The sequence below is a fragment of the Sciurus vulgaris genome (assembly GCF_902686455.1).
Source record: "Sciurus vulgaris genome assembly, chromosome: 2".
Classification (NCBI taxonomy): domain Eukaryota; kingdom Metazoa; phylum Chordata; class Mammalia; order Rodentia; family Sciuridae; genus Sciurus; species Sciurus vulgaris.
Window position 1 is genome coordinate 177,065,779 of NC_136462.1, and position 13,423 is coordinate 177,079,201.

The window sequence follows — 13,423 nt, forward strand, 5'->3', positions numbered from 1 at the left end:
GACAGAGCATGATTGGAAGGAAACCTCAAATCCTGACGTCTACCTGAAGAGGGAAAGGAGTGTGCTGTGGTTTGGATATGAGAAGTCCCCCCAGAACTCCTGTGTTAATGCAGGAATGTTCAGAGGTGATGTGCCTGCATTGTTTGAGCTCTAACCTAATCATCCTAATTTGGATGGACTGACTGGGTGGTGACTGTAGGCAGGTGGGGTGTAACTGGAGGAGGTGGCACTGGACTGTGCCCTGGAAGGGCTCCTCTTCCCTGCAGTCCTCCCCCACATGGCCTCCATGAGCAATGCAGTTTCAGTCCCCCACACCCTTCTGGCAAGATGTTCCACCTGAGGCCCAGAGCAATGGACTAAGTCTGTAAAACCCTGAGCCAAAATAAACTTCCCCTTCTCTAAGATGATCTTATCGGGTATTTTGGTCACAGCAACACAGACCTGACTAACATGGAGTCCGTTCAGTGTTCTGGCTTTGGGGAGTGCTGCTCATGGGAATGGTATTTTAGTCAGTTTTCCTGTATTATAACAAAATACCAGAGACAGGTACTTTTAAAGTAAGCAGAGAGGCATATGTGACTCACAGTTTTAGAGGTTTGAAGGCATAGTACCATGCATTGGCCCATTTCTGGTGAGAATGGAGACTGGTGGCACATCACCATGAGAGGACATGTAGGAGCAAACATGTCATCTCAAACTGGAAGAGAACGATAGAGAGACCAGGGGTTCTGCAATCTCCCCCAACAGTCCACCTTCAATGACCTAGGCCCCGCCTCTTAAAGGCCCACAGACCCTCCCAATACCACCACCTTTGGGGGACTCTCAACATTCAAACCATAGCAACTTGTCTCTGCTTGGCCCAAATCTAAACACGGAAAAAGATTCCTGGTAAGAACAAGTCCAGGGAGGGACACGTTCCTGAGCTTGTTCCTTTCTGCCTGTGGACGCCGCCGAGAAAGCATCGTTAAAGTCTCTGTTCCTGCTGCCATCATGTCTAAATCAGAGTCCCCTAAAGAGCCCGAACAGCTGCAGAAGCTATTCATCAGAGGTCTGAGCTTTGAAACGATGAGATGAGAGTCTGAGAAGTCATTTTGAGCAATGGGGAACACTCACGGACTGTGTGGTAATGAGAGACCCAAACACCAAGTGCTCCAGGGGCTTTGGGTTTGTCACTTATGCCACTGTGGAGGAAGTGAATGCAGTCATGAATGCAAGACACACAAGGTGGATGGAAGAGTTGTGGAACCAAAGAGAGCTGTCTCAAGAGAAGATTCTCAAAGACCAGGGGCCCACTTAACTGTGAAAAAGATCTTTGTTGGTGGTATTAAAGAAGACACTGAAGAACATCACCTATGAGATTATTTTGAACAGCACGGGAAAACTGAAGTTATTGAAATCATGACTGACAGAGGCAGTAGAAAGAAGAGGGGCTTTGCTTTCGTAACTTTTGACGACCATGACTCTGTGGATAAGACTGTCATTCAGAAATACCATCCTGTGAATGGCCACAGCTGTGAAGTGAGGAAAGCACTCTCAAAGCAAGAGACAGCTAGTGCTTCATCTAGTCAAAGAGGTCGAAGTGGTTCTGGAAACTTTGGTGGTGGCTGTGGAGGTGGTTTTGGTGGAAATGACAATTTTGGTCGTGGAGGAAACTTCAGAGGTCGTGGTGGCTTTGGTGGCAGCCGTGGTGGTGGTGGATATGGTGGCAGCAGGAATGGTTACAAAGGATTTGGTAATGAAGGAAGCAATTTTGGAGGAGGTGGAAGTTAAAATGATTTTGGCAATTACAACAATCGGTCATCAAACTTTGGACCCACGAAGGGTGGAAACTTTGGAGGCAAAAGCTCCGGACCATGTGGTGGTGGAGGCCAATACTTTGCCAAACCATGAAACCAAGGTGGCTATGGCGGTTCCAGCAGCAGCAGTAGCTATGGCAGTGGCAGAAGGTTTTAATACTGCCAGGAAACAAAGCTTAGCAGGACAGAAGAGCCAGAGAAGTGACAGGGAAGCTACAGGTTACAACAGATTTGTGAACTCAAGCACAGTGATGGCAGGGCCACCTTGGTGGCACAGTGGTGGCAGGGCCTCGCTGCTACAAAGAAAACAAGGTTTAGACAATACTCATGTGTATGGGCAAAAAAACTCGAGGACTGTATTTGTGACTAATTGTACAACAGGTTATTTTAGTTTCTGTTCTGTGGAAAGTGTAAAGCATTCCAACAAAGGGTTTTAATGTAGACTTCTTTTGCACCCATGCTGTTGATTGCTAAATGTAATAGTCTGATCATGACGCTGAAAAAAAAGAATAGGTCTGGGAAGTGATGGTTTAGAACTATTAAAAACAAAGATTATAAACAGGGTATATGGTCTAGCATCAGAGTCTGCAGTATCCCAGACAGACACTAGAGGGAGCTCCAAACAGTGGTTTACTACAGTACCAGACAAGCCACAGCATCGCAGACAGCCTGGAGCTCACCAATGGGAAACCACAGATCTGTTCCCTTAGAAGACTACATGCACAAGTCCAGAAAGGTTGTGTTCCCTTTGAGATGTCTCCAAGTTCTCTAGCCAGGCTGACTAGAGAAAGTCTTCCTATACAAAACTATACCACAAAGACTGGGAGAAGTAGCTGAATTTTCAAACGCCAAAGTCCCAACAGATGATAATAAGGCATAAAGAATCAGGGAGGAACTTTAGATTATGGAGAGGGAAATGAGGGGAGGGGGGTATGAAAGATGGTGGAATGAGACAGACATCATTACCCTGTGTATATGTATGATTACAAGAATGGTATGAATCTACATCGTGTACATTGAATCAAAATGCAGTCTGTAAAAATAAAAAAAATTAAGAAAGGAAAAGAAAAAAGAAGATATGAAAAAATGTGGAAAAAAAATTCAATATGGAAAAAAATCCAGTCCCCCTAAATTAAATCATAATTTCAATCTTATTCTGCTTTTTAAAAAGAGAGAAAGAAAGAAAAAGAAACAGGGATACTTGGTCTAGTCAAAGGAATAAATGACATTGCTAGACACCAGGCCTAAGAAACATAAATATATTAATTACCAGACAAATTAAATAATTCAAAATAAATCATAAGGATACCTAGTGAATTAAAATTTAGACTAACAATTAGAGAAATCATAAATATGCATAAACAAAATGAGAATATCGAGAGACAGAAACTATGAAGAAGAATAAAACAGAAATTCTGGAAATGAATAATACAGGAAATTTTCATTAAAGGGACTCAACAACAGACTTCACCGGGCAGAAAAATGAGTGAATTCAAAGACAGTCCTTTTGAGCTGGACACGGTGATGCATGCCCATAATCCCAGCAGTCTGGGAGACGGAGACAAGAGGGTCCAGCCTCAGCAACTTATCAAGGCCCTAAACAACTTATTGAGACCCTGTCTCTAAATAAAACATAAAAAAGGACTGGAGATGTGACTCAGTAGTTAAGTGCCTCTGGATTCGATCCCCAGTTTTAAATTTTTTTTTTTTTTTTTTTTTTTTTTTTATTACTGAAGCAGAGGAGCAAAAAGAAGAGAATTAAGAAAAGGTGCGGGGCATCATCAAGAAAGACAAAATACGCACTGTGAAAGATGGAGAAGCAAAGAAAAAGAGGAGACAGAGTCCCTATTTGAAAAATAAGGGCTGATAACTTCCCCAATCTGAGGAGAGACAAGAGACATTGACATACAAATTCAAGAAGTTTGTAGAAGTCTAACCAGGATTTTTTAAAAATTCACACCAAGACACATCTATAATCAAACTGTCAAGGTGACAAAAAGAATCTTGAAAGCAGTAAGAGAAAAGATACTTGTCACATTCAAAAGAGCTCCTACTAAATTATCCGAAAATTTCTCAGAAGAAACCTAATATGCTAAAAAGGTGTGGGTTGCTACATTCAAAGTGATAAAGAGAAAAGTGCCCACAAAGATTATTATATGTGGCAAAAACTGACTTTCAAAACCAGAGGAGCATTAGAGTTTCTGAGATAAAGAAAACCAAAGGAGTTCACTCCACCTTCCCACGAGGGATATTAACAGGAACCCTTCAGATTGAAGTGGAAGGTGGACAGACTAGGAAACAAAACCATAGGAAAATATAAACTCTCAGATTAGGATAAATTTACTCCGGTCCTAGAGTATTGTAATGTACGTGTGTAAATGACTCATAAATTTGGTATATAATTTTTAAAAATGTAAGTTTTTATAAATCAGTTAATGGACCCATGATAAGAAGAGGTAATTTATGTCAACAATAAAGTGAAAGAAGAGATTAAGAAAGTATTTATATGCAATTGAAAGAAAGTCATTATCCAATAAATATAATTAGCCTTTTTTTTTTTTTTTGTACCAGGTATTGAACCTGGGTGTGCTTAACCACTGAGCTACATCTCCAGCCCTTTTTACATTTTAATTTGAAACAGGGTCTTGCTAAGTTACTTAAGGCCTCACTAAATAACTGAGGCTGGCTTTTAACTTACCATTCTGCTACCTCGGCCTCCTGAGGAACTTAACTAACTTTTAAGATTTTGTGTAGTTGCAACGGTCACCACAAATAAAATCTTTATAGAATACATTCAAAGGGAAATGAAAAGGGAATTAAACATGTCCAAAAAATCAGTGAAACACAAAGAAGGCAGGAAGGGAGGAAGGATAAAACAAAAAGTTATTAGACAAACAGAAAAAAATAACAAACCTATAATATGAAGTCTTTGCCTGTAAGTAAGTACTTTAAAGATAAATGGACTAAACACCCCCAAATAAAAGACATTGACTGGTCAAATAGAAAAAAACTCAAGATTAAACTATATTCTGTCTCTAAGAGACTCACTTTAAATCTAATGACACAGAAAATAAAAGTGAAAGGATGGGAAAATATATACCACACAAATAGGAATCTAAAGATAGCAGATAGCAGGGCTGGCCATACTAGAAAAATCAGACTTTTTTTTTTTCTCTTTGGTACTGGGGATTGAACTCAGGAGCACTCGACCACTGAGCCACACCCCCAGCCCTTTTTTGTATTTTATTTAGAGAGAGGGTCTCACTGAGTTGCTTAGCACCTCGTTTTTGCTGAGGCTGGCATTGAACTTGAGATCCTCCTGCCTCAGTCTCCTGAGCCACTGGGATTATAGGTGTACTAGAAACTAGACATTTAAGACCAAATTAAAAAAAAAAAATCCATCACAAGAGACAAGGAGGTTATGATGTAGTGTTAAAGGGTCAGTTTCACCAGGAATATACAACAATTATAACTATAAATGCATCTGACAATGGAACTCCCAAATATATGTGGCAAATACTAACAAAACTAATGGGAGACAAGCAATAAGAGCCCAAGAATCATGGGAGCCTTAAATATCTCGCTTCTATTACAGGAAGATCAGACAGAAGACCCACAGACCTGAACAACACTATTGACCACGTGGACCTAGCATACACACACAGAGTCCTTCACCCAGCAACTGCAGAACCCCCGTTCTTCTCAAGTGCACATGGACATTCTCCAAAACAAGTCCACAAAACAAATCTTTAAAAAAGTGTAAGAAGACACCAGGTGCCGGCTCAGGAGGCTGAGGTAGGAGGATCACAAGTTCAAATCAGCCTCAGCCATTTAGCAAGGCCCTAAGCCACTTAGCAGGACCATGATTTAAAATTTTAAAATATATATATATATATATATATAAAGGGCTGGGCATGATTGTGGCTCAGTGGTAAAGTACCACTGGGATAAATCCACAGTAGTACCCCGAAAAGAAAACAAAAGTGTAAGAAGACTGAAATCATATAACATATCTTCACCAACCATCAAGGAATGAAAGGCAGAAATGGATGACAAAAGAGGAAAATCTAACAGTAGGTAGAAATTTTAAAACTCACCATTAATCACTGTCTGATTTTAAAGATAAAATCAGAAGGGAAATGAGAAAACACGTTGAAACAAATGAAAATGGAAACACAGCAGGTCAAAACAAGGGGTGGCGTGGGAGCTGTCCCAGGAGGAGCTGACAGGGACGAAGGCTGAAGGTTGAAGATGAAGAAAGATTTTAGCTCCGCAACTTAACCTTACACCGCACGGAACTGTGCAAGAAGAAGAAACTAAACCCAAAATTACCATCGGGAGAGCGACAATAAAGATTAGGACAGAGATGAATGAAATAGAAAAACCAGAACAAAGTCAAGGAAGCCAGGGCCGGGGTGGAGCTCAGGGGGAGAGCGCTTGCTGAGCATGCTCAGGGCCCTGGGTTTGATCCCAGCACCAAAAGAAAAGAAAAAAGGCAACAAAATCAGAAATTGATTTTTTTAGAAATATCAACACAATCAACAAACACTTGGTTAGACGAAGAAAAAAGACTTGAATTCTTAAAATTAGAAATTAAAAGAGGGCACATTACAATGGTTATCACAGAAATAAAAAGGTACTACCATGATTACTTACATGCCAACGAATCCAACAACACATTTAAGAAACAATGAATTCCTAAGAGAGATAGACTGATTCATGAAGAAATTTAAAAACTGAATTGAACTACCACCAGTAAAGAAACTGAAGCCGTCCTCAAAACCTCCCCAAAAGAAAAGTCTCAGACCAGATGGCTTCACTGCAGAATTCTATTAAACATTTAAGGAATCAACACCGATCCCCTTCAGACTCTTCCAAATAACTGACCAGGAAGCGAAAACCTCCAAACTCATCTCCCCACCAAAAAAATAAAACACTTCATTCTATGAGACCAGCAAAACCAAAGACAGAATAAAGAGGAAAATTTCAGACAAATATCCTGATGATTATTAATACATAAGTCCTCAACAAAATATGAGCAAATCGAATTTGATAACACAATAAAATATTCACACCACAACCAAGTAGAGATTATGCCTGGAATACCAGGATGGTTCATGAGACAAAAACCAAACAATACACAACATTAACACACCGAAGGACAAAAACCACGTGATCATCTCAATTGACACAGGAAGGGCATTTGACAAAATTCAGCACCCTTTCATGATAAGATTTTTAAAAACGCAGCAAACTGGAAGGAGAAGGAAACTATCTTAACATAATAAAAAGCTATAAATGAAAGGCCCACAGCTATCATCATACTTTAGGGTAGAGACCAAAGACAAAGATGCCTCCTCTTGCCACTGAAAGTCTGAACCAGAGCAACTGGACAGGATAAAGAAATAAAAGGCACCTAAACTAGAAAAGATTATCTCTGTTCACAGATGATGTGATCTTACATGTAGAAAATCCTAAATATTAGACACATGAGCTCAGCAAAATTGCAGGATACAAAAATCTCAAAAAAAACACACAAAACAAAAGAAACTTTGGGAGCATTTCTTTACACTGACAATAAACAATCCAAAAAGAAAATCAAGAAAACAATCCCATTTACAGTCGCATCAGAAGAATCAAATACTTGGAAATAAACAACAAAGGAGGTGAGAGGAAAACATTGCTAAACAAGACACAAGTCAATTGAAAGACATCTGTCTTAGTCCATTTTCTATTGCTATAACAAAATACCACAGACTGGTATTTGTAAATTTATAAAGAAACTTAGAGGGAATGCTTTCAATTTTTTTCCATTTAGAATTATGGGTTTAGCATACATGGCTTCTATGGCATTTGCTGGTAAATGGATGGACTTAGAGAATATCATGCTAAGTGAAATAAGCCAAACCCAAAAAACCAAATGTTTTCTCTGATATGTGGAAGCTAATTCACAATAAGGGGTAGGGGATGGGGAAGGATAGAGTTACTTTGTATTAGGTAGAGGGGAATGAAGGGAGGGTAAGGGTGTGGGGGTAGGAAGGGTACTAGAGTGAAACAGACATTATTACCTCATGTACATGTATGACTGTATGACCAATGTGATCTTGCAATATGTATAACCAGAAAAATGAGAGATTAAACTCTATGTATGAGCTATCAAAATATATAAATGCATTCTACCGTCATGTACAATTAGAACAAATAAAATAAAATAATTTTTAAAAAAAAAAGAAAATTAGTTTGCTTAGCTCATGGTACTGGAGATTGGGAAATCCAAGTGTATAGGGGCAGTGTCTGGTGGAAGCCTTCTTGCTGCATCATCACATGACAGAGGACATCACAGATCAAGAGCACAAGTGAGCACCTGCAAAAAAATTCACTTTTATAACCAAACTACTGCCCCAGGAACTAACCCACTCGCAGGAGAACAGAATCACTCCATTCAGGAGAGTGAAGTCCTCATGACCTGAAAACCATTCACTGGGCCCTGCCTCCAACACTGCTGCATGGGAATCAACAGTCCAATGGATGAAATTTTAGGGGACATATTCAAACGACAGCAACATCCTACAGTCGTGGATTGAAAAACTTGATATTATTAAGATGTCATTACTACCAAAGTGATCTACAGATGCAATGCAATTCCATTTGTGACTGGCAGACAGATTTGGTTCCACAGAAACATTACAGGCTATATGGGCAATGACTAAACAGACTCCATTTTACCTTGAGAGTCCATGTCATGTAGGAAATGCTTCTCCCATGGGAACCTCTCACCTCTGTACCCACCATCAGTTGCTTAGCATGACATGTTTGGCCACACAAAATGGCAATTCTTGTATAATGAAAAATTGTTCTCTTTTTTGATTCCTTTTTTCCTAAACAATGTACCATGTTAACAGTGATGCCAACAGTGATTATTTAGATGTTAGTATCGACTCCATTTACCTCATTATTTCCCTTTCTATTTTACCCCACCCCTCCCCCTTTTCTTAAAATGGCATCCAACAGGCTTCTCTTCCTCAAAGTCTGCTTCCCGCCGGCACGTTTAGCCACCCAGTTAGGTATCAACACCCCCACCCTGGGCCCTATCCGACCTATAGGCAAATGCCTCGCTGGCAATATGCAGATAGCATAGTTAGTTCCCTTCCGAGACTATATATAAGGCAACAAACTTTTCAAATAAAGAATCATCCCCCTCTCCTGGCAGCAAGTCTCCGTCCATTCTTTCAGTTAGTAACCATTCTTTAGTTTGTACCCTCTTCCCCCGCTGTTAATGATTTCAGATCTCATAATGTTAGTTTGTAATTTTAAATCATAGCAACAGACACTTATGACTGATATACTGATTTATAGTAAAAATTCCCTGCAACCCTATGGTTGGGCCTGTTCTCCCAATAGCCATTTTTGGGGCATTGTGTGAGACCGTCAGCCAGCTGGCTAATAAAGACCCTCCAATTTGGACTTCTCAGTGGTGATGGGTCTGTTCTTAAGTTGCGCCCCATACCACTATCAGAATCCTAATGGCATTTCTTCTGAAATCAAAAAACAAATGCTAAAAATCATATGGAATTCCAGGGGACACTAAGCAGCCAAAACAATCTTGAAAAAGAAGAACAAGCTACACATTTCCTGATTTCAAAACATACTGCAAAGCAACAGTAATTGACAAGACGTAATACTGGCAGAAAAATAGATACAGGACCAATGGGATTGAACAGACAGCTCAGAAGTAAATCCATTCCTATGAGATCAAATGACTCTTGACTAAGATTCCAAGACTACGCAATGGGAAAAGTCCATCTCTCCAATAAATGGTGCTGGGGAAACTGGGGATCCACCATGTAAAGAATGACTTTGGACACTTACCCAACACCATGCACAAAAATTAACTCAAAATTCATGTAAGACCCAAAAATATAAAAACTCCTTTTTAAAAACATAGAGAAAACTTCAAGATATTGGATTCGGTAATGATTCATTGGATATGACAATTAAAGCAAATCATGACAGCAATGAAGTGTCACCTCATCTCAATAGGATGGCTACTATCAAAAAGAACAGAAACTGGGTATGGTGGCACACACCTGTAATTCCAGCAATTTAGGAGGCTGCTGCAAGAGAATCACAAGTTCAAGGTCAGCCTTGGCAACTCAGTGAATACCAGGAATTGAACCCAGGGGTGCTTAACTACTGAGCCATATCCCCAGCCATTTTTAAATATTTTATTTAGAGACAGGGTCTCTCTGAGTTGTGTTTGCCTTGCTAAGTTGCTGAGGCTGGTTTTGAATGCACAATCCTCCTGCCTCAGACTCCCAAGCAACTGGGATTACAGGCACGTGCTAGCAAGCACAATTCTTAATAGCCAAGAGATGGAAGCAACCCAAAAGCCCACAGATGAATGGATTAAAAAAAGTGGTATGAATATACAATAGAAAATTATTTATCCTCTAAAAAGAAGGAAACCTGGGCTGGGAATGTAACTCAGTGGTAGAGCATTTGCCTAGTAACTCTGAGTTGAATCTCCATCGGGGTAAATAAAGAGAAGGAAATCCTGTTACATGGTACAACGTGGGAGAATCTCAAGGACATCATGCTAAGTGAAATAAGCTAGCTGCCAAGAGAAAAGGACTGCATAATTCCACTCAAATGAAGTATCTATAGTGGTCATAATCATGGCAACAGAATATAAAAAGGCAGTGTCCAAGACTCGGGGGAGCAGAAGGGGAGATTAGTGTTTAGCACATATAGTCATCCCTTGAAATCTGTAGAGGATTAGTTTCAGGATCCCCATCAGAAACCAAAAGTGGTGGATGCTCAGACCACTTACATAGTATTTGCATATAAGCTACACACATCCTCAATTTACTTTAAATCATCTCTAGATGACTTACCATACCTACTACAATGTAAACGCTATATAAATAGTTCTTATACTATATTGCTTAGGGAACAAATAATGCCCTGAAACTCTGGACACGTTCAATACAGATGCAGTTTCTTAAAATATTTTCGATCCCAGAAGTTGGTTGAATTTATGAATACAAAGGGTCAACTCTACAGCGTTTTAGCATTACAAGATGAAAAAGTTCTAGCGCATACCAATGTAAATGCACTTAACACTCCTGTTACATTTAAAAATGGTTAAGATGACAAATTTAGTGCTATGTGTTTTTCCACAATAGCCACTGACACACACACAGACAAAAAAAAAAAAAAAAGCACAAGTAAAGGAAACCAGACACTTGTTGCTGTTTGACCATTTATATGCACTTGAAGAACAGGTGAAATCAGTTATGAGAATAGAAATCAAATCAGTAGAGGCCAGTGCAGTGGTGCATATCTGTAATCCCAGAGACTCAGGGGGCTGAGGCAGGAAGGTCTCAAGTTCAAGGCTAGCCTGGGCAGCTTAGCAAGACCCTGCCTCAAAATAAAAACTAAAAAGGGCTGGGGATAGAGCTTGGTGGTAGAGCTCCCCTGAATTCAATCCCTAGTGGAAGAAAGGAAGGAGAGGGGAGCTGGAGGGAGGTAGGGAGGAAGGGAGAAAGAAAAAGTAAAGGATATCAGAGTTGTAATACCTCTGGGTCCAGAGATTGAATGGAAAGGAACAAGAAAGAACTGTCAGTATCTTGGGGTGATGATTATACCAGTGTACACAGACATAAAAACATTCACTGAGTCACACATTTAATATCTGTACCCTTCCCTGTATGTAAGTCATCCCTCCCTAAAAATTTAAAACACCAGCATGAAATCATATGTCGTAGGATTTGACATAAAATAGGAAAAGGAAGCAAGAATGGTACATGGAGCCAAAAAGTGGGACAAGTTACAAACAGCAGAAAGTCAGATGGAAGACCTTAGAGGCTTCAGTATTAACAAGACAACAAATTCTTTCTCCTGAATGGAAAGAATGGCAAAAATGATGCTAGATGACTTCCAAGGTTAGGCATAAAGAGCCATGCACCACTGCTCTGTTCTTGTGGGAATACAGGGATTTGTTCCAAATCCTCACGGATCTCCCAAGTTCACTGCTGGGTTTGAAAGAATTAGGAATTAGAGACTCACAGAAACCACCACCAGGCTCCATGTAATCTACAGAGGATCCAGTGGTGCGGGCTCTGCAAAACTTCACATCTATAAAAATTAAATCTGCTGCTGCCCATGGACCCGCCTCTGCATTGCTGGAGGAGCAGTCATGCCTGTCCTCTTTCACCTTCAAGATCGCATGCAAGCACCTCTCCTAGTAGAACCTAATCTAAGAGTACTGGCGAGGAGTACGGGAAAATGTAGGCCTCAGGCTTTTAGCCCTCTATGAAGAAGAGAGCGAAGGAAGAAGTGGAGATAAATACTGTCTGCAAAGACACTGGTGTTGCTGGGGTTTTTCTTGTTGTTTGTTACTAGCTGGGGATTGAACCCAGGAGCTACCTCCCCAATCTTTTTTTTTTTTTTTTTTTTTTTTGAGAGCAGTCTTCAATTTGCAACCTCCTGCCTCAGCCTCCCAAGTTGCTGGGATTGCAGGTTGTACCACTACACCCGACCACATGTAGCATTAAAGTATTTGTGTGTGTGTGTGTGTGCTTTTTCCCTCCTTATTCACTTTTTTCCCCTGGAAACTCTTTCCTATTTTAAAGCTGGAGTATGAGGTTTGTTGCTTTGAGGAGGGAGCAGAGGGCTCCTGCTAGAACAAAGGAAGTCATCTGTTAGAAAGAGGGCTGAGTTAGGAAAGTCCCAACCAGAGCAAAGAAGGGGAAATCCTCCCTGTGTAACTCGGGGATGGCAAGAAAAAGAGGCATCTCACTTCCTGTCTGATGCTAGTGTCCCAGCACCCCAGAACCCTGGGCCCGACACACCAGGGTGGGAGTGGGGTCTAGAAATCCAGGTGATTTGGGAGATTCCGTGAGTGCAGGGACTATGGCTTGGCTTCTCTGTGTCAGGAAGGAGTTCAGGGCACCAAGATGGCCGAGGCCCGGTATGAGGAGGATACTGCTGGAGGACAAGACAGGGAGAGGAGGCATCCTGTCCCTGTTTACATAAGTCCTATTACCATGACAACTCCCGCCACTGAGGACTTATCTCCTCAAGGCCAGCCTGGGCAGCCAAGAGAGACCCTGTCTCAAAATAAAAGAAAAAGGGTTGGGGGTATGGTAGAAATACCGGGGTAGCACAAGGAATCAAACATGTGCCCAAAAGCAGCTTGGCAAGGCAAACTTCACTCCTGCAGAAAGGCAAGCTGCCGAAGAAACTCCAGCAAGCAAGCACGCTTGGGCCGGCCTCCGGGGGTTTTTATGCCGAAGGCAGCACTGTCCCTTGCTCTGATTGGAGGAGCCTGGGGTTACAGTCTACGCAATGGGCTAATTTTAAAATTGGGACAGGCAAAGAGAAGGTCTATAGTTAAAATGGCTACATTGGATCTTACATCCCAATTAAGGCTAAATACTATATTTTGAAAATGGACCATAAGCTTTCTATTTCTCACAGGGTACAGTTTGGTGACAGTACTTGCCCAGCATGTACAAGGCCTTGGATTCAATCCCCAGCACCACAAAAAAAGAAGTCCAGACAGAACCAGCACACTTCAGCAGATCCAGTACAAAGGGCACGGGACCAGGCCAGACCAACTCCTC

The 13,423-nt window shown here is 40.9% G+C and overlaps 1 pseudogene across 1 annotated transcript; it reads left to right on the forward strand.

Annotated features, from left to right (window-relative positions):
- Positions 1–946: 946 nt before the first annotated feature.
- Positions 947–2,036, forward strand: LOC306654223 (heterogeneous nuclear ribonucleoprotein A1-like; annotated as a pseudogene). The gene has a single exon. The product of its transcript is annotated as a heterogeneous nuclear ribonucleoprotein A1-like (transcript).
- The last annotated feature ends 11,387 nt before the right edge of the window (positions 2,037–13,423 follow it).